We start from the raw sequence: 21,170 nt of genomic DNA on the forward strand, positions 1-21,170 counted from the left end.
GAACAAGGCTACCCACTAGGACTTCTCAAACAAGAAAAGAAGGTAGAAACTGCTATAGAATATGTCAAAAAACTAACCCAAGAAATAGCAGACCTGAAGAAAGAGATCCTGGAAGATAGTGCCTTAACTAACGCAAAGGAGGCCTTGGAGAGGGCATAAAAAACCCTAGCTGAGTTTAACACAGTCAATCTAAGCAGGAAACTAGACAAACTTATTAAAGACATTCGCAATTACAATAAGAAATACACCTACCCTTATCTGGCAAACGAATATTACCAGCAGGACCAACAAGGTTTCTTTACCAACAGAAGAATGCAAGGACCAAGACGTTTTAACACCTTCTCTGATTCTTCGATTGGCAGCGGCTCAGACTTGGACCGAGAAAGGCCTTCAACTAGTGGACAGAGCAACCAGCCACTGCAACATTTTTTAGACCAAGGCTATCACAACCAGCAGGGAGGTGGAACGGAACAAAGGTGGAACCGCCAAAGAGGATGGAACCAGAGAAGAAGATCCCAGAGAGGCAACCCATGTGTGAAGTTCTTCCCGTCGGAGGGACACAGAGAGATTTCCACATGAAGGCAAACCTATCGATGGTAACGGAGAAGGAAATACCGGGCATCCAAACCGAGCAACACTCCCACACACCAGAAGAGGAGAGTGGGTCTAATAATGTGACAGAGGTTACCTTGCCTATCCAACGGCAACAAGGATTGGCGGACCCAATCATCAAACTTTCAGACCATGAGATGTCAACACCACAAAGGGAGATATTGAGCAAGGGACTCTCTTTTATCCCCACCACAAGACCAGACTCTTTCTCTATTAAACTGGGACTACTACAAATTCTTCCGGAAAGTAAGACTGAAATATTTGGAAGAAATACCTATGAACTAAAACTCACAGCGACACCATGCAAACCTCCTTCCACCTTCACACCAGCAGCCGACTGCATGAGCCAGCGAATATTGGCCTTTGAACAGATAGTGATGCAGGAAGTAATGGAGATACTGGAAGAACCACAGTACATCAAGCACAACGTAACCAAAAAAGAGAGGGCCGCATTGATAGAACTTTGGGAAAACCACTCTATCATCATAAAGGCGGCTGACAAAGGTGGGGCAGCGGTTGTAGAGAACACCACGGATGTATGACGTTAAAACGCATACTTTTACAACGCATACCATTACAACGCAATATTTACAACGCAGGACCCTTTACAACGCATACCTTTACAACGCATGACATTACATCGCAGATACTATTACAACGCATGCCATTACAACGTAAGTATAGGTAAGTATATTATTTTTAAATATTATTATATTATTTTTTTTAAAACATGTAAATAATAAATATTTAATTATTTTTAATTTTTAAATAAAATTTTTATTATTGTCATTGTAATTTTAAAATTATATACATACTTTTATAAAAAAATATTAAAATTACTAAAATAAATGTATTTAATTAAATTTAAGTATTTTTATAAAACTGAACCCTTAAAATACCCCTATTCCCCAAAACCCAAACCCAGCCCTGAACCCTAAAAATACCCCTGTACCCCATAACCCAAACCCAGCCCTGAACCCTAAAAATACCCTTGTACCCCAAAACCCAAACCCAGCCCTGAACCCTAAAAATACCCCTGTACCCCAAAACCCAAACCCAGCCCTGAACCCTAAAAATACCCCTGTACCCCATAAGCCAAACCCAGCCCTGAACCCTAAAAATACCCCTGTACCCCAAAACCCAAACCCAGCCCTGAACCCTAAAAATACCCCTGTACCCCAAAACCCAAACCCAGCCCTGAACCCTAAAAATACCCCTGTACCCCAAAACCCAAACCCAGCCCTCAAGCCTAAAAATACCCCTGTACCCCAAAACCCAAACCCAGCCCTCAACCCTAAAAATACCCCTGTACCCCAAAACCCAAACCCAGCCCTGAACCCTAAAAATACCCCTGTACCCCAAAACCCAAACTATATATAAAATTACTTTAATTAATTAATTTAATTTATTTTTAATATTTTGGTCATTAAAAAAAGGTAAAATAAAATGATATACTTACCTATACTTACGTTGTAATAGCATGCGTTGTAATAGTATCTGCGATGTAATGTCATGCGTTGTAAAGGTATGAGTTGTAAAGGATCCTGCGTTGTAATGGTATGCGTGGTAACAGTATGCGTGGTAAAAATCACGTTGTAACAGTTACATACCGAACACCACAGATTACATCGAAGAAATTAAGTAACAACTTCAGCATACAGGAAAGTTACTCCATTACACCGAGAGATCCAACAGCTGAAATTAGAACCCTCATTGAAACTCTAACGGGGGAGGGCGTTCGTGACGGCTTCCTGAGTCCACAAGAGAGAGAATTCCTGAATAACAAGGAACCCAGAACACCTACAATTTATACCTTACCAAAGGTACATAAACGTCTGAAAAAGCCACTGGGCAGACCCATCATATCTGGGTGTGGTTCGATATTGCAGCCCATCAACCAATTCATTGATCCCTTTCTACAGCCTTTTGTCCAGGAAACAAAATCATATGTGCATGATGACTCTATGCACATTAAATAATTACTAGAAGACCAGCCCTTCAACACCACAACACAGCTTCTTGTCACACTGGATGTATCATCACTGTATACTTCAATACCCTAGACCATGGCGATAGATGTGGTCAGAAACACACTGGAGAAGCATCCTGCACCACACTGGATACCGACAAACTTCATAATCAACCTGCTAGAGATCGCAATCAGAAAAAATTATTTTGTGTTTCAAAACCAATTTTACTTCCTATGCAGAGGAGTTGCAATGGGGGCTACCTATGCACCGAGCTTGGCCAATATCTATATGGATAGCTACGAGGAAGACCATCTATACTCACATGATAATCCATTCATCGACTGTATAACAGTTTGGAAAAGATACATCGATGATGTGGTCATGATTTGGTCAGGCACAGAGGTCTACCTACAGGAATTTCTGGAATGGTTGAATAGCAGAAACAAAGACGTACAGTTTACAATCAACTACAACTATCAAACCATTGATTTCCTTGACATAACCTTCAAGGTAGAGAATGGTCTTATATACTGTGACCTATACAGAAAACCGGCGGAAAGGAATACCCTTTTGAAATATGAATCGCACCACCCTCGGAACCTACGTGACAATTTGCCATTTGGACAATACCACAGAATGAGAAGAAATTGCATGAAGAGGGAAGATTTCTTCAGAGAGACAGAAATTCTAACAAAGCGACTACTGGAACAAGGCTACCCACTAGGACTTCTCAAACAAGAAAAGAAAAGGGCCTGGTATTGCCCTAGAGAAGAGCTACTTACCCCCAAAGAGAAGAAAACCAGCACTAACAACATCGTGTGTGTTACGACTTTCAATTCAAGAAGTAACAGCATAAAAAAGATTCTTAACAAGTATTGGAACTAGGTTGCATCAGAACTAAACACCCAAGACAATCCCATGTTCGCCTTCAAGAGGGGGAGGAATGTTAAGGACAGTGTGATAAAGGCCTACCTAGAACCCCCAAAACACCCTGACCTACGAGATCTACTTGGACTGCCGCCAGTACTTGGACACTTTAAATGTGGCTCTTGCAAAGCCTGCCCCTCATGCATGGAAGGACAGACACTTATACATGAACACAAGACATACAATTTACCTTCTCTAACCAACTGCAACAGTAGCAACGTTGTACACATCATCCTCTGCCCTTGCAACACCCCATACATTGGCCAGACTACCCAAAAGGTAAAATCCAGAATTTTACAGCAGATGAGTAAGATCAGATGCAAAGTGCAGGGTGCGCCACTTGTGGAGCACTATTTCGCTTTAAATCACACACCAGAAAGCATACAATCGAGGGGGGTTGAGAAAATCAATGCCAATCTGAGGGGAGGGTCCATCTGAGCAGCTCTGAACTGCAAGGAGTGCAAATGGATACATACCCTCAATTCAGTAACAAATGGGTTCAATGAACATGAGGAGATTTCAAAGCAAATGGGCTTACTGTAGGTGCCCTAGTCCAACAGCTACTATAGTAACCTCACCCCCTGGTTCCACAATTCAACATTGAACTTATCCACACTGGCACCACGCAGACAAGCTCACTTGGGGTTCTCCAATTACATTAATGTACATGTGTGTGAACATGTACTTCAACACATGGTTGAGCGCACCCACACCGGAACCAGGCAATCGAGTTCCCCTTTTAAAATGATGATGTATTGTCTTCACCAGTCCAGATCGGGATTTTGCTACCTTGCATAGTCTCCCAAACAGGACCTAGCAAGATATAGGTGAATCCTTCCAGCATCATTACATGACACTGATTACAGTATATTAGATATTCTCCCAACCTCTGTAATTGTATGTAAATTCTGGTATGTCAGCTACATGTAATTCACTGCATCATGGGTGATCGAATTTATTGTGGGTGAATTGTACTTTTTACTCCATAAATAGTACCAGATTTCATTTTATTAAATGGTTTAAGATGTTTTTTACTATGTCCAAATCACTGCGACCATACGCAATATTGTTTAACGTATATTGTGACTTATTCACTTCTGAAGTGTTATCATCTGTGTGTTTCTAAATAATGTTTGAATATGGTTTGAATTCCTCCCATTTATTCGTAACCAAAACGCTGTGTCCGGTATTTATGGGACAAGGTATCCTTTGGCGGAATGCAATCTCAGTTTGTACAATTCAATACATGCCAGACCTTGCCCCTGAGAGGTTCCCAGGTTAGCTTCACTAGACGACACATTACTACATGTACGCGTCTCTCAAACACCTCACGCCGCTTGCGGGCTACAGTACAGGACGCCATGTCGTTGCCTAGCAACCATGGCGGCTCCTAGAGTACCGGCGTCCTTGAGGTCTGGGCTCATTAAATAGGCTCATCAGGCACGTCCCGCGGCATTCGCATTTATGCTGCCGATGGCTGAGACTTCGCTCCATCCATTCACCCCTGCATGAATATCCGGAATCGACCAATGTCTAGGTAAGAACAGAGTGGATCGCCACCGCCTTACTGGTGTTTCACATGGAACGATGTATGTGTCAGAGGGGTAGCTAAAGGGAGGGTATCTTGACCACTGATTTGAATTAGGACCCTGACTCTCGTCACGGGCCACTCCCCAGCAACCCACCATATGTATCCTTGACATGCGCTGCATGGTAGCGATAATTTCACCTCTCGCACCGGTGTTTTAGATGTTAGAGAATATACGAAGCTTCGCAGTGATGATATTTTAAACAATTATTCACACCAATGAAATAGGGTCTATGTGATCTTTTACTGAAGATCCATGCACATGTGGTGTGACCCACCTAGGTCTCACTCTTGGCACTTAAACTCTCACGCATTATATTAGATCTTCTACCTAGACAGCTAATACACGCACGCCAATGGGCAACGCCTAACCAGGTTTGCCCCATTAATTTTTTCAGCAGAACACTAGCTGGTGGGCTAAACTGCTCCCGGCTGTAATTCATTCCAGCCTCTGCACACTGATCAATTGGCTTTTGTGCAATTACGCCACAGGCTTCAAATCCTACAGCCTGCTAGGGTGAGTAACCCAACACAACTTCTCACGCACAGGTGTAAATTACTGCACCAAATAGTCTCTCTTACACACGCCTTATCATTATTTGTTTCAGACTGTGTACATATAATCCCCAAATGCTTGTCTTGAGGAAGACCCGCCGTGACCACCAATAGGGGCACCATAGGGTGGAAACGTCGACGCACCTTTTAGGTCCAGATTGACTGGGTTTCTGTACTAGGGAAGAAACTTCTGGAATGAATCAAGCTCTGGCCTTTCCCAAAGAAACAACTGTATATAGAACCTTGTTGACACTGAACATATTGTTCACTTTTTCACTATGCACAACTGTCACCCATAGACACTGCAATAATTTCACGGTCCTTTTTGCAATAATTGTATTGCTTATAATGAAATGAAGTAACTCTTGAAGCGCAGAACTGATTCATTGAGTACTGTTGTGTTTATTTTGTGTGTTAAGAGAGCATACCGTGTCCAAAATTCATTTACTGTACCTAGAATCAATGTCAACAGAACCATTTTTTCTTAATCGTCTAATTACCCAGGTTCTGAGGGACACAGGGTCACCCCGTTTTTTGAACTAGCCATTTTAGTTAGCCATGTGCTCGTCATGTGCTTTTTCCCTCTTCAGAGCTTTGCACATGCTCAGAAGGGCCTAGCTATTAGAATGCACCTGCTTCTCTATTATAACTGTCAAGGCTATTTTTGCTGCTGTATAGAGAAGTAACTCTCCTCCCACTTTGTTGAGCAAGCACATCTTGCATGTCCATATTAGGCATTGTGCATGCTTGCATGTGCCAGGACTGCCCTTTGGTCTTATGCTGACTATGTAACCCTAAGCATATATAAGGCCCCAGTACAACAGCAGCTTAAGTGCTACTTTTATTATATTATTTGCATATATTGCAATATTTTTGGCATGCCTGTTTCAAGCACACATCGAAGAATGTGTTGCTATTTGGAGGTACCATAGTGAGATGTGAAGTGAATTAGCCGGCTCCCCTGAGGGAATACCTAAATAGGGTAGGTATAAAAACATATTTCTTCCTTGGTGATTCTGTATCCCCATGGAATTAAAATATGACAATAATACAAATAAGGATCCTTTTCTGCACACTTTTATAAATGGAGGTATGCACAGCGATGTTTGGTGTTCTGCCAGCCAAAGCTAGTGAATTGAGTGTATTGTGGTTACTTGAAAATGAAACAGTCTGTTGGGCTGTTTTTTACATCCTTTGGAATACTATTAAGAAGCTCTTCTTGTAAATATGACTTACAACTAGTATTTAAAAATGGTTTGGTTTAAGTACAGTCCGTGGGCTGTCCTTTGTTTCTGTCCTAAGTGTTGATCTGTGGGTTAATGTGTGTTTAAATGTCTGTGGTTTGTGGTTTTCCCATTAGTGATACTTATGTGAGTAAATAGCAATTGCGTTCTTTGTGTAAGGATTGCTAGCCTTAAGCGCGCTGTGTCATGTGTTCTGAGTGTATGACCCGCTTCTGTATATGTCTGGAATGAGCTCAATGTGTTTGTTTTTGTTTTCTTGCTGTCATCAGTCTGTTATGCAAAATGTCATTTAATTAACATTAAATAAAAATTAAATAAAAATCCAGAAATAAACCATATGATTTGCTAAATACCTGCATGTTACTATTAAATGTATAGAGCAAGCAACTATGCACATGTACAAACTGCCAATGCTTAAAAGATAAAATTAGAATTCACATTGAATAGGAATAAAATAGGCCTCAAAAACGAAATTGTGTGTTTTGCAATAAATAAACAATTATAAATAATTGTCTTTTTAAAAGGTGGCGCAACATTTTTCATGTTTCAAGTTAGGCTTCTGTGCTTAGGCTTATGAATGAATCTGTCTAAATATGATAGTCATGGGATGCAGCTTGCTTTTCATATGTGGAATTATAAAAAATGATTGGTTTTATTAAAAATAATTATATATATTAATTATGAAAAAAATATTTTAAAAAATAAGTGCTTTTAAATTAGTTATCTTATATTTATGAAGCGTAATGCTCATACTGTGACCTCCTAGCATCAAAATGAAATTTAAGTTGTGTTGTGCCGCATAATGAGAACATTTGCATATGAAATTTCACTCTGCACAGGCGTAAAAAACTCATTTTTATAATGGTATATGTGAACTTTTGATATCAGAAAGTTTTGCCATATATTTATACAGCACTAATGCTTTTAGACTGAGAAATACTTCAAAAGAAAGCTGAGGCAATTACATTTAGTTTGAATTCCTTCACCCTTATGTTTCACTTGTATATTTGCTAAAAAGATTGGGGTTTGGGTATTCATGTTTTATTTTTAGCTCTCTCAAAAGTGCTATGTACCTCCTATAACTTTGTTTATGCCCAATTGCTACAAATAGGGGTTGATAGTGTTGACAGAAGTGAAACCTGTTTCAGGTTTCCTACTGTCAAAATGGGGGAAGGAGGCTGGCTCCTCTGCAAATTAAGGGCAGGTAAAATGTATGTTGCTCTCTATTTTTCTCAATTTTTTTTATTCTAGCCTGTTTAAGTTGTCTGTGAAATAGCAATGAGACATTTAATTGGCTATTCGGTAATACTTTTTTAAACATTGTTAGCATTAATAAAATGATAAATATATATGTTATGTTACTGCCCATCCTGTTTGATGAAATTATGACAGGATCAGTAGTCTAGATTGTTGTTCCCTTATTTTGATCTTTAAGGGGAACTAGCTGTGGGTAGTTTTTGTTCCACAAGTCGTGATAACACCAGAATTGTATGTTATTCTCATGCTATATAGTTTTGCAAGGGCATTGCTAGTTTTTTATTAGCTAGTCTCTGTAAATAAACAGACAGTTCTTATTAGAGCTGATGTTGCATAGTTTGGATCATGAAAAGTAGAATGCAGGAAAGATGCCCATGTGATCCTTAGCAAAAAATGTTTGAAGGAAATGTTGTTTTATAGATAAGAACCCCTGTTAAATTAGCAGTTTTAGACTTTCCTGTTGCTCCTATAACATGAGAGCATGGTCCTAGGCGTACAATGTAGGAGCTTTTATTAAGAAGAATCATTTTAGAAGTGTCTGCAGTCCTGTACAAGTAATGTAAAGTTTATAAGCAAAAGTGTAGAACAGTTCCCTTTTTTTTAGGGTTTTCAGATTAGTACACAGGAATACACCAATGTAAGGATTTAGGGTATGTCTGTGTTGTTTTTCACAGTTCCTTGGCTGCTTGGGATTGGGTGATGTATTACTCTTGTCAGTTCACCAAAGTGTTCCTTTTATATTTGCCAATAGGTCCAGGCTGTTGTTTTTTTTTTACTCTCACATAGATAGGCCATACGTCGTTCCTGCAGTGTTGTGGGCATTCTGAGGTGGAATCTAACAGAATACCAAGCCCAAGATTACATATACACTGCCCGGACGAGTATGGACGATCTGCTTAATCCCACGGGTGGGGCAGCTAGTCCCCCTGCTGTGCAGGACCTGATGGGAGTTATTACTGCATTACAAGTTCAGGTTCAGGACCTGAGTTAGGAACTGGGTGCAGCAAAGGCCAGAGAGCAGGCACAGTCTAGGGGTCAAGGTCCCGTTTTGCGGCCTGCAACATTTCAGTACGACAGAGGGGCCGGTCAGGGATCTACTGAGGGGGCTCCTAGTGCTGTAACAGTGACTTCACCGGTTCCTGTCACTTTGGCAGTCCCGGAGAGATTTTCAGGGGATAGTGAGAAATTCAGTATATTTATGAATCAGTGCCAATTGCACTTTATGTGTAGACCTAATGCCTTTCCAGACGACTTGGCTAAGGTTGCTTTACCATCTCATATTTGGCTGGCACAGCTGCCCTGTGGGCTATTCCCCTGGTGAACAATGATGATCGTCTGTTGTATAATTACCCGGCTTTTAGAGAGTTGATGCGGGGATTGTTCGCGAAACACGCGTTCATGCAGGCCAGCAATGCTGAACTGTTGAAGCTACGGCAGGGCAGACAGGATCTGTTGACATATATTTCCACATTCAATCGGCTGGTGTCGGAAACCCAGTGGCCTATGGCAAAAAGAACTTCCTTGTTTTATCAGGGGTTATGCGAGAATCTCAAAGACATAGTATCCCAGGTAGTTGATCCCCCTGCTGATTGTGCTGCTTTTATTGACCTAGTGGTCAAATTAAATCATCGGTTGTCAGAAAGACACAGTGAACACAACCGTTTTCAATCTACACATGGGGGGTTTGGTAAGCCTGACATAAAACAAGTGGTGGAGCATAAAACAGGGCCTGAACCTATGGAAATAGGGGGAATTAGAGGCAGCCTGTCCCCTGAAGAGAAGAAACGAAGAAAAGAGAAGAACCTGTGTTTGTATTGTGGTCAGGGAGGTCATTATGCAAGGGAGGGCCCTGTGAAGCCTTCAAATACTCCATACAGTGGCATTTTTGCAGCATGAAGGTAGATTTTTGGGTGGGGACGAATCCATGGTGTTGAATAAGATACAGGGGGCGGTAGAACGAGTACCTAGACATTTTATTATCTCTGCTTACCTGATGAGTTCCAATAGTAACAGAGTGCCAGTTTCAGTGCTATTGGATTCCGGCGCTACAGGGAACTGTATTGACATATCACTGGCTGACAAATTGTTGATACCTTGTGTCTATAAAGAACAGCCTGAGCCAGTGCGGGCTATAGACGGGACGGAGTTGACCTCTGGTTCCATTACTCGACGAACAGAACCATTGTGTCTGTTATGCGAGAATGGACATTCTGAATCCGTATGTTTTGACCTAATGGATGCTGCTTCATTTGGTCTGGTGTTATATGTGCCATGGCTAGAAACGATTCAAAAAAGGGGGTGGTGATGAACAGAGTGTCTGAATTAAGCAGACCACTCTTACCCAGTCCAAAGATCAGGGCTTGATCCATCACCGTTATTTAGCTCACTGCACCTTCCCAGCTCAGAACCTGGCTATATGCAAATTAGTCTGTCCCTGGCCCAGTGCATCATGGGAACAGGGCAGACCAAACTACCAAGCCAATTCTTCACCGGAAAGGAGAAAAGCATAACCCCAAGATAGATTGGGTCCGGAGGTTGGTGACCCTGGATTCCGCACATCGTCTGAAGAGTTGTTATCAGGAGGCTACCGACTGGGTGACCCCATTGACATGTGCAGTGAGTGATATGGGATTGGTACCCTCTAGGTATTCAGATTCAAAGATGTCTTTGATGAGGTTCAAGCAGAGGGCCTCCCCCCCATCGCCCGTTCGATTGTAAGATCGACCTGGTGCCGGGCGCCTCCTTGCCATGTTGTCGTATTTATGCCCTGTCTGAACCAGAGAAGTTACATCTGAAGGAATATCTGGATGACATGTTGAGAAAGGGGTACATCTGTCCGTCTTGTTCGTCGGTTTCCTCAGCTATATTCTTCATTCCAAAAAGGAGGGATTCAGATGGACCCTAGAAAGATAGAGTCTATTGTTACTTGGCCTATACCATCATCGGCCAAGGATATACAGGTCCTCCTGGGGTGCGCCAACTTCCATAGGCGCTTTATCTCCCATTTCTCCGATATTGTTGCTCCTATGACACGGTTGTTGAGGAAAGATGTTCCTTTTGTCTGGTCCTCTGAGGCACAGAACGCCTTCCAGCAGTTACTTGGGAAATTTACAACAGCACCTGTATTAGTGCATCCTGATCCTGCCCTGCCGTATTTTGTTGAAACGGATGCCTCGTTGTGCGCTGTGGGAGGGGTCCTGTCACAAAGGAACAGTGAGACTGGGTTCATGCACCCCATTGCCTTCTTCTCAAAAACGTTATTGCCTGCAGAACGTAATTACACCGTGGCCGAAATGTAGTTGTTGGCCATTAAACTTTCTTTTGAGGAATGGAGGCATTATCTGTGGGGCGCGAGGCATTCCATTACTATTTACACCGACCACAAGAACCTGGAATTCTTTCGTTCTGCTAGAGCTTTGACACCACGCCAGATGCGATGGGTTCTTTTTTTAACGAATATGATTTTGTTATAACTTATCGGCCCGCAGCTCAGCAAGTAAAATCAGATGCTCTCTCCCGTATTCATGTAGATCCCAGGTAGAAAGGGCCGGTAGCGGAGGCACGGACCATGATCAATAGCGACCGCATAGTAGGGATATCATCGACTGACGAGTTTACTTCTTCGGTGAAGGATCGCATGAGACAGGTTGATTTGGCCCCTTGGGTGTCATTGCCCCAGGTTAAGATCCAGGATGGGTTATTATATCATAATGGTCGATTGTTTTTGCCTCCTGCATTGAGGGAGTCGGTTTTGCAGTGGTGCCACTCGTCTGCATTGGTGGCACATCCAGGAGTGCATCCAGGAGTGCAGAAAACCAAGGAGATGTACTTGAGGTGGTTTTGGTGGGAAACACTTGTTCAGGACATTCAGGGTTATGTAGCTGCATGCCCGATTTGTGCCACCAGTAAGCTGACGCATTGTAAACCATCCGGGTTGTTGCAACCCTTGGAAGTACCTCCGGCTCCATGGCATACTGTTAGTATGGATTTTGTGACTGACCTTCCATCTGTTTCTGGGTTTACGGCTATTTTTGTGGTGGTGGTTTTGTTTACGAAAATGGCGCATTTTATTCCTTTGCCCAAGATCCCCACTGCCAGGGAAATGGCTTTGGTGTTTATGAATTCTGTGGTAAAGATGCATGGGCTGCCGTCGGCTGTAGTTACAGATAGGGGGGCCCAACTTGTATCCCACTTCAGGACGGAGCTATGTTCTGTGCTGAAGGTGGAGATAAGGTTGTCCTCGTGAGGTTCTGTAAATTACAAATTAGTTCGTGCTCAGCCTCCATTTTGTAGTTGCCGCTATTTTATGTTGCCCTCACTCAGGCAGCGCGGCAAACGCGATGTTTTTGTCGTTTCTGCATTTACGTGTCAGGTGGCTTCTTTGCCTATGTTTACTAACGAGTGTCAGGGTCTGGCCGAGTACGAGTACACTAATTCCTGTCTGAGCTGATTAATCCCCATCTGGACTATTTGTTGGTTCACACCATTCTTTCCTCTAAGTTATCTTATCTGCTGTCCTTCGCTACATGTCTCATGCATTTTCCTGTTTCACGATTGTCCTTCTAAAACATGCAGCTGTGTTTTCTCTACTCGTAAATCGAATTGTGTGGATTCACTTGTAATTTGCTTAAGGGGTCGAGTGATAAACATAACCGGGAACTTGAGTGGCTTTGGACTTAAAACATTGTTTATAACGTTTGCCTATAGCTCATGCTCTTGTGTGATTGCATTTTGCATTGTATTGTATCATATATAAACCTGTGCGCCACGGAGTTAAGTGGCAGTCTCTTTTGAACCTCATTATACCAACGACTTCTAAGACCACTGTACTAGCTTGAGCTAATAAATACCATCTTCTACGCCAGACGAAGAGTCTGTATCTCTGTTTCCGACATGGCAGGTGAATCCCGGGGATTTCAGGCTTACCCTGCGCCGCCGGGCCTTAAGGATGCGGTTCTCCAACTGGCGCCCAACATGGGGCGACTTCAGTGGTAGCGGTTGAACCCGAGGGTCGTGAGGAGCCCGGCAAGAAAATTCCAGAGGAGGCGCACCACGTGATCGACCCCTGTATGTCGTAAGTGGACCGAAGGTCTTTTACAGCGCGGCTACTCCTCTCCGACGGCTGCTGACGACTGCTGCCCTGACTGTCGCCCTGCCTAGGACACTTCTGATGATGTTTGGTAAAGCGAGACGATAGACGGACCTTCGCTGGTGTAGGGCGATCCTTAGTTAAGTATTTGGTGGGTCGCTCCCACAAAACTTTGTTTTGTTTTGGGGTTTTTATTTCGGTATTGCAATAACCGAAGCCAAGGGGTAAGTACGGTTGTACTGTTTCATTGATTTACACCCCCTGTTGTTTGTGAGCAGTCTAGAGAAGTAACGATGCCTGGACTGAGTAAGTTCAAAATAATTTGTTGCTTGGGTTGTACGAGGGATTCCCAGTTGGAGGAATCATGTCCGATCCCTCCAGTTGGAACTCCCACTTATGAGCTCTATTCGAAACATGGTATTGGTCCCATTACCTTTAACGAGACATGGGTCCGATACACGAAGAATAGTGGAGTGTTGAGATGACCCCAGAATGGTAGTTTTGACCCCGCCATACTAGATAATTTGGAAACGATTCTGTTTAGAAGAAAAGTCCGGCCGGCAATGTTTGACTCTTTTCGCCTCTGGCGTAAGGAAGCCAAACAGAAAGAAATTAAACAAGCAAAAAAGGATAAGAAAGCACAAAACATGTCAACTATACAGGCTGCTCAGCAGTTTAAAAATAACGAAGTACACGGTGCGAATGAGATACTGGAGAGACAACATTGCATGGCGATAGATAGATGCTATCCGATGCTGCCTGCTTCCTCTCCAGATAAAAGTAAGGAATTGGAATAAGATTCCCTAATGTCTTGTTTATTAAATTCACCTCCACCCAATGCCCAAAATCCTAATGCACCTCCATTACCCCCTCCTATTGCTCAACCAGTGGTTGCGCAATTGCCGATTGTTCAGCAACCGGCTCAGCCTACTAATGCTCCTTTTCCTACCTCTGCTCCGTCTTTGCATCCTGTAATTCAGCCCCCACCTCCTCTACAATCCCCCGCTCTTGTTCCTCAGTCGTCTACGTTTGAGTCTGCGTTGCCTTCTACATCTGTAATGCCTCCTATTCTCTTAAGGGATTCTCCTACCTCACATAGGAGAATAGCAGATGCCGTTTCAAACTTCTTTTCTCCTCTTCTTGGGTCTTTGAATCTCTCCCAGCTGTCTCTAGACGACAATCTCTTTGTCAACTTCCTCTTACAGACGAGAAAGTAGTTTTGGGTTCCCTCGCTCGTAAATGGATTGAGAATGGACTAGAATATAGTACAGAAGACATTATGAGTTCCTTCCATCAATGGGTAGAGCCCACGCAGAGATATGTTTTTAATGTCATGTGTAAAACTCTTATTAAAGGGTGGGAGGATATGGAGTTCGATACAGTCCCTTCAGAGCTACTGAAGTTACAAGCTGATTTTGATAAGGTTATATTGTAGGACCACGAGTTGAAGAAGCGGTGAATAGACTTGTTGCGTTTCGAGCCATGTTTTTGTCCCTGTCTTTTTCGGAGACTGATCCTGCTAATAAACAAGGCATTAAGAATTATCCGATACGTGAAGTTCCTCCCGTATGGAGAGAAGCAGTGAATGGTCCCTGCTCATTTCCAGCGTATATGGGTCCACGAACCCTTTAAAAGGTCTGAAGTATTGGCGCTTAAACAAACTCTTCCAGACCCCCGTAAAAATGCTGCTGGATATTACAAGGAATTGTCTCAAACAGCTGAAGCCTGTATTATGAATTTGGCAGATATTGATATGTTATTGGAAATGTTGTTCCGCAAGCATTATGGGCATGGATTCGTAGGGAAAATCATGTTGGTGAATAAGTTGGTGATTGGACTGCTATTAGGGCTGCCGATGCAAATCAAGTGGGTGGTGCGATACCCGAAGATCTGATTACGGCCCTACCAGGCAGAATAATTGAATTGATGAAGACAATGATGCCTGCGGTGCGAGTAAATTGGGATAAGCTGGATGCATGCAAGCAAAAGAAAGATGAAAGCGTCTCGGATTTCTTCACTTGTTTTGAAGAGACGTTTATTGATCATAGTGGTCAGGATTTGAGTGTGAAGGGTGGCCAGCGGTTGTTTGTGGATAAGTTTGTAAATAACTTGCTTCCCGAATTGTCAAATAAATTAAAGAGTTCTGAAAGTGCATGGGCTGTCTCTTCCCCTATTAAAATATTGGCTACTGCACAGTATTATGAGAATAGAGATAAGGAAGCGAAGGAGAAACAAGAGAAGAAAAATAAAGATTTGAAAACGAAGGTTCTTTTACAGCAGGCTTATCCTCCGCGTTCTGCACAGCCTCAGTATTCTCAACCCCCACAGTTTCAGAAAGTGTACCAGAAGCCTGAGGGCCTGAGGTTTTTGTACCACGACCTTCGTTAGGTCCTAATCAATGTGCGTATTGTAGGGAAGAGGGACATTTCAAGAATATTTGCCCGGTTTTATTACAGCGTAATAATGGGATGTCTGCTCCACGAGGTCGTGGTAATTTCCAGACAGGATCTAGAGGTAGACGACGAGGTGTGTCCTTTCAGGAGCAGCGTTCTTTTTCTCCATCTACTACGAATTACTTTGATTAGCAGAGAGTTCAGTCTGCGCAGTATTATAATGATGATTATTGTGTTGAAGATAGGGCTGACGATTTTCATATCGAAGAGGACAGCCATGGACGAAGTAAGGGAGTTGTGTCGATTTCAGTAGATCAAAATGGGCCTTATGTCACTGTCAATACTATGGGTGTTTCAGACCGTTTCTTTTAGATACTGGTGCGATGAGAAGTTCTATCATTCATTCTAAACTCCATGGGGCACCTTTGTCTGGCATAATGAATACTTCTGTAGGATTTTCTGGCGCCCCAGTCCATAATCCGGTTTCTTGTCCCTTGCCCGGTTCGATTGGTCCTTATGATTTGGATGCTTCACTTATTTTGACAACTGGGTGTGGCGAGAACCTGCTAGGTCTGGATTTGTTGGAAAGACTACATGCAACATTGTATTGTTCCCCTTCTGGCGTGCATCTTACGTTGGGGGAGAAATTGGCTTCTTCCATATATTTGTCCCGAGACCAGTTTCCACCTGAGTTGCAGGCCCAAATGACGTGGGTCGTCTTGCAATCCCACCGTATGTTGTCACAGTTAAAGAGAATGTTAGAATGCCACGCATTCCCCAATACCGTATCTCTAGTGATGGAGAGAGAGCACTTTTGGCTATTGTTGATGATTTTATTCAGAAGGGTGTGGTTGAAGAAACGAGAGGCAATGTTTGTAACAGTCCTGTTCTTCCGATTCTTAAGAGAACTGATCCTTCACAGCCTCCTGTTTATCGATTTGTTATTGACCTTAGAGAAGTCAATAAAATTGTTGTGCCACAGTTTCCTGTTGTTCCGGACATTACAGCTTTGTTGGCGATGATTCCCGCTTCGGCAGCTTGGTTTTCAGTCATAGATCTCAAGAACGCTTTCTTTAGTATTCCTATTGCTGAAGAAAGTAGGGATATCTTTGGTTTCTCTCTAGGTGGCCGAAGTTTCCGATTTAAAAGAGCTCTTCAAGGTTATTGTGAAAGTCCCTCCATCTATAGCAATGCTCTTAAGTCACAACTTGATGCTTTCTCTTTGCCTCCAGGTGCTACGCTTATTCAGTATGTGGACGATTTGCTGGTGGCTGCTGATACGGAAGATGTGTTTAAGAGTGTGACTGTTGCGTTGTTGCATCATTTGTCTGCTTTACATCATAAGGTGTCATCCTCTAAGCTGCAATATGCCCACCAAGAGGTTACCTATTTAGGTCATCTCTTGTCGAAGGAGGGAAGGCGATTGACCCCAGAACGTATTCACGCTATTTCACAGATATCTGTACCTACCACACAGAGAGAAGTGAGTGCCTTTTTGGGTATCACTTCCTACTGTAGACAATGGATTCCCAATTTTTCACTTTTGGCTAAACCATTGTTGGCACTAACGTTGAAAGATATGCCCCATCCGCTCCCTTGGACGGATGAATGTCAGAAAAGCTTTGTTGACCTACGTACTGCTCTGTGTTCTGCTCCAGTGCTGGGTACCCCGGATTATAGCAAGTCCTTTACACTGTACGTTCACGAGAGAGAGGGTTGCGCATTGTCAGTTTTGACACAGCAATTTGGAGATAAGCAGAGGCCATGTGCTTATTTCTTCGCTATACTAGACCCAGTAGCTAAAGCTTTGTCTCAGAGCTACGACAGCTGCAGCGATTTCTATTAGACAGTCTGCCGGATTAGTGTTGGATAACACACTCATTGTTATGGTTCCACATGCAGTGGATACCTTGTTAAATAGAACAAGAACACAGCATCTTACGAGAGCTCGTTTGTCTGGATACGAGCTGACACTTCTAGCGAGTCATGTATTTGAATTTGAATTTTTTATTAACTGTACAATTAATTAAAATCTTTACAGTAAAAGGAGAGAGTACAGAAAACAGTAATTGTAAACTTCTTTGCTTGATAAAACGTGTACTACTGTGCTAATTAAAAAGGCGAATTAAAAACAGAATAGGGTGAGGGGGTACGACGCCCCTGTCTAAGTCCCATATGAATGGCCTTTTTCCAACCTTGTGTGCCTTGGAGTTAGTCTTAACGGCGGACGATTCGGTCCTGGAGGGGCGTACCAGTTGGGCACTGTCAATGCTACTACGTAGCAAAGTCACTTCAGCTGTCGTCCGCTGCTTTTACCATGGGCTTCCCAAGTGTTAAAATGTTTTCGTTACTGACTTTTAGGGCTAGCCTAATTTGGTGAATGAATTTCGCCAATCTCGCTAGGGTCATTGTGTTGATGGTTGAGAAACACAAAGCTGATGCTTCAGAGCATGATTTTGTGCTCTGACTGAGGCAGATCGGTCTCAGCAGTCGCCGGCGATCGATGTCGAAAAAAGGACAGCAGCAGAGAAGGTGCAACCAGGATTCCCTCTTGTAGGTGCATAGTCTACAAGATATGGATTCCCCTCTTTGAGCCCATACGGGGTTCAAGTCTGCTATCCCAAGCGTGGTCAGCCTCATGTATAGAATTTTGCTTCGGACATGAGTTGTTAGGGCCTCACTTAGATATAATTGTGCTTTTTCTACCATGTACGAGTTGTTTAATGGGTCCAAATGGGAGCTTCGACAGAGAGTTTTATGGTCGAGGTCAAAGGAGATTTCATAAACTTGTTTGTTGACTGCTCTCTTCCAAACATTCAGTGGGATGTCCTGCCGCGGAATATTTTCTTCCTCAATCCTCAAAGTTTTGATTGTGTTTCCCAGCCTGGTATGCCATGTCGAGGCTGGCCCTTCGAAGATGGATCTCAAGTGGTATTTAAGGGAGTTAGCCGGAGCCCTTAAAGTCCTTAGATACAACTTTATAAGCTCCCCCTGGCAAATCAAGTCTGGCCTTGCTAGGCCAAGGTCCAGTCTCAGCCTGGATCTTCTTGCTGTCCTTGGTATGTGTAACACCGACTTGTGTGCCTTAACTTGGGCTGAGTTGAGAAGAACGTCCAACTTTCCAGGAAAGGCAAGATGACCGTAAGAGATTGCAGGGAGAAGCTTTGCTCGCAGGGCTATCAGAATTGGACTGGTGGATGGGCTGATCAGGTTCTGACTTAGGTGTTTTAACAGATATTTTACCTTGTTGGCTTTGGAGACCTGATTATTTAGATGTACATTGGCCTTTGCCCGTTCCGTGAACCAGACCCCCAAGTAGTTGTATGAGGCCACCGAGTTTATTTGAGCGTTTCCCAGCTGCCACAGTGCATGCCTTTCCCGTTGATAGGACCCAAAGATAATAACTTTGGTTTTCCCTTGATTGACAGACAATCTGTTGGCGATGTTGAATCTGTTTAAAGCTGTTAATGAACTTTGTAGGCCGACCTTCATGTGATCCATTATAGCCGTGTCATCTGCATACTGTAAAACTGGTAGCCTTGCACTTCCTAGTCTGGGGGCTACTAGGCTGGCTCCTTTTAGGGCTTTCCCCAGATCCGCTGTATATAAATTGAAAAGAGTGGGGGCCAGCACACACCCTTGCTTTAGCCATTTTCTGTGCCTATTTTGGGAGAAACTGTCCGAGCGCTTGTTTTGACCCGCACCCAGGTGGCCTCATATAGTGACCTAATTGCCTTCAGAAGATTCGATGGTATCCCCCACTTATCCAATTTCCACCATAAGCGTTTTCTGTCCACTTTGTCGAAGGCTGTACTCTAGTCGACAAAGCAGCAAAATAGTGGTGGGTGGTTCTTCGAGGTTGCCAGGGCTGAGAGATGTGCTAGCGCCAGGACATTATCCATTGTAGATGCCTGGGACCTGAAACCAGTCTGGTACATAGGTATTATGTTTTCCTTTTCGGCCCATTTTTCTAGGTCATTGAGTACTAGGCGTGCATATGCCTTGGCCTCCAGGTCGAGCAGGGCTATGAGCCTATAGTTCGATGGTTCTAGGCGGTCACCTTTTTTAAAAATTGGAATCAATATGGAACACCTGCAAGAGTTGGGGGTTATGGCAGTCGTGTAGATGTAATTGAAGAGCGGAGTTAAAAGAGTCGCCCAGAAGTCTGGTGCCTGTTTGAATACCGGTGCTGGGATGCCGTTGGGCCCTGGGGCGCCGTCGCTCCTCATGCGCTTGATGGTTTTAATAACCTGTTGGGTGTTTGTCCAGGTTAGTATGATGCCATCAGCGTCGGCCGGGGAGCTGTTACCCCTCGCGTTCTTTCCTGGGCTCAAGAGTATGACTTCTGGATTTGTACTAATCTGTTGGACTCCCTCAGCTAACTCCGCTGTTTCTATTGATAGGTCTTCATTAGTGGGGACTATTACATATAGCTGTTTCACATGTTGGATCCAATCTTTTCCGGGTACCCTGTTTTCTCTCGTTGGTCCTCGGTTGCTCAGCTGGTTGATAAATCTCCAGAGTCGTGCTGAGTTCTTTTGTTTGAGGAGGGAGAAAACTTTAAGCCATTTGCTTTCCATGGTGGCTTTTTTAAGTTCCCATAGCTTCTTCCTCAAGGAGGCCCTCAGTGCAGATATCAATGTCCCCTCTGTTTGACTGCCCCCTCTTTTCTTTGCTACGAGAGCCTTGCCTAGAAGTTTTTTATGGTCTCGTATATCCTGAGGGAAGGTGTTTCCAGTGCTAAATTGCGCTTTTGTCATTATATTTTGTGATTTGGGGTTCCCGAGTTTTCTTTGTAGTTCCTCAATGATGTGCTCCCATCCTTTTATGAGTGGTTCCTCTATGTACAGACTCCCTTCTTATGCCTGGCTCAGCCTAGTTTGAAGTTTCCCATCGGTCTTGTTTGTCCATTTAATCTTCCGCATGACGCTGTATTTCTCCTCTCCACTTGTCTCCCCGATGGATTTGTAGAAGGCGGCAATCGGTTTATCCAGCTGGAATGTTGCTCTTAGTGGCCTGTGATCACTTTCTTGCCAATTTTCAATTTCAAAATCAGTCATTCTGTCTGCCAACTCTCCAGATATCATAATATAGTCAATTCTTGACACATTCCGGAAAGTGGGCTGAGGCTGCCAGGCGGGCGAGCGAGCGCTTTTCAGTGCATGGGTTGATGTCAGTTTAAAACTGGAGGAAAGGTCTAGCAGGGGAGCCGCCCTTCCCGATCCCCTGGGGAGAGTTTCCTGTTTGTCAAGGTCTTTTAGATTGAAGTCCCTAGCTAGAATGACCTGGTGTGTTTTAACATTATTTAGCAGATCCTCTAGTTTTTGTGCCAGTGCTAAGCATGGGCGTAAAATCCGTTCCGCTCGCGGATTTTGCGGATTTTCGGTATATTCGCAATCCGCGAACTCTCTGGAATTTGCAGAAAATTCGCACGCGGCGGATTTTTTTGCTTGGTGATACAATATTGGGGCACGCGGCGTTCTCTTACCGTCATTCAGCTTTAGCCGAGTTGTTTTTCTCGATATTTTGCGGGTG

The sequence above is a fragment of the Lissotriton vulgaris genome, chromosome 6 (assembly GCF_964263255.1).
Source record: "Lissotriton vulgaris chromosome 6, aLisVul1.2, whole genome shotgun sequence".
Lineage (NCBI taxonomy): Eukaryota > Metazoa > Chordata > Amphibia > Caudata > Salamandridae > Lissotriton > Lissotriton vulgaris.